General features: G+C 44.1%; 2 protein-coding genes across 2 annotated transcripts in view; one reads left to right on the top strand and one right to left on the bottom strand.

The window, feature by feature from the left end:
• Positions 1-1311, top strand: part of LOC117173169 (dynein light chain 1, cytoplasmic) — a 12435-nt gene that overhangs the window by 6180 nt on the left and 4944 nt on the right. The gene's annotated exons all lie outside the window — the stretch shown is intronic.
• Positions 1-1311, bottom strand: part of LOC117173633 — a 31704-nt gene that overhangs the window by 29428 nt on the left and 965 nt on the right. The window lies entirely within an intron of this gene.

Raw genomic sequence — 1311 nt, 5'->3', positions numbered from 1 at the left:
TGCCGAAAATAGGCAACTTAGCTGACCCGAAGAACTACGGGCCAATAACTTGTCTGAACACGCTTTATAAGATATTCACAGCTATCCTAAATGATAGGATTGGTTGGACAATTGAACCTGTGTGGCAAGAAATGTATGAACAACGAGGCTCAAAGAAAGGCGTATCCGGATGTCGGGAGAACCTGCTCATCGATAAATGTGTCTGCAAAGATGCAGCATTCTACCAGCGTGACCTATCGATGGCCTGGATTGATTATCGGAAAGTTTTCGATTCTACATCCCATAGACTTATCATCTATCTTTTGGAAATCTTAAAGGTTCATCCGCAAATAGTTGGGTGCATAGAGAGATTGATGCCGCTTTGGAAAACAAGATTTACTATCTCATCTGGCAAAAATCGTGTGACAACTAACTAGGTCACGTTTCAGAGAGGTGTCTTTCAGGGCGACACCATGAGCACACTCCTCTTTTGCCTTACATTATTGCCACTATCTCTAGCACTTCGCCATTCCGACGGGTACTTGTGCAGCAAACCTGCAGATCGAAAGTACAAGGTCACTCATGTATTTTACATGGACGATCTTAAGATCTATGCTAAAAACAGAGAGCAACTGCATCTAGCTCTGGGGATTGTCGAACGATATACTAAGTAAATTGGAATGGAATTTGGGTTAGACAAATGCGCCAAGGTTTATTTGAAGCGAGGAAAATTGAATGGCATCCCTGAAGATCCTGAGCTCGTTGATAGAAGCGCCATACGACACCTTTGCGCTGAAGAGACTTATACATACCTGGGCGTGCCACAGAGCCGCATTCAGGATGTGACATCTATAAAGGATACTCTCCGAAGCAGATACAAACGTCTCGTCTGACAGATTTGGTCTTCCGAACTGTCGGCGAGAAACAAAGTATCTGCAACGAACATACTTGCCGTCCCGGTACTACTCTATTCATTTGGAGTAGTTCCATGGACGAAGAACGAGCTCAGATCTCTTGATATCGGGACAAGAAAGGTTATGCACATGAACAAAAGCATGCATCTTAAGTCTTCCGTTCCGTTACTGTACATCTCACGCCCTCAAGGGGGTCGCGGAATATTGAGTCTTGAATGTCTTTACCACAGGATTATTCTGGGTACAGCACATAGAGTTGCAAATGGAAGAGACCCTCTTCTTAAAATAGTCAGGAATCACGAAGAAGTAGGCAAACGAGCATTTCTGTACAAAGCAGCGGAGGAGGCTGCTGAAACACTCGGACTTGACTTCAGTATTAGGGGCGAGCAAAATGCATCAAATCTAATCTATCTCGAGT

The sequence above is a fragment of the Belonocnema kinseyi genome, chromosome 5 (genome assembly GCF_010883055.1).
Source record: "Belonocnema kinseyi isolate 2016_QV_RU_SX_M_011 chromosome 5, B_treatae_v1, whole genome shotgun sequence".
NCBI classification, from domain to species: domain Eukaryota; kingdom Metazoa; phylum Arthropoda; class Insecta; order Hymenoptera; family Cynipidae; genus Belonocnema; species Belonocnema kinseyi.
The sequence above is the reverse complement of the archived record's forward strand: the minus strand, read 5'-3'. Positions and strand labels throughout refer to the sequence as shown.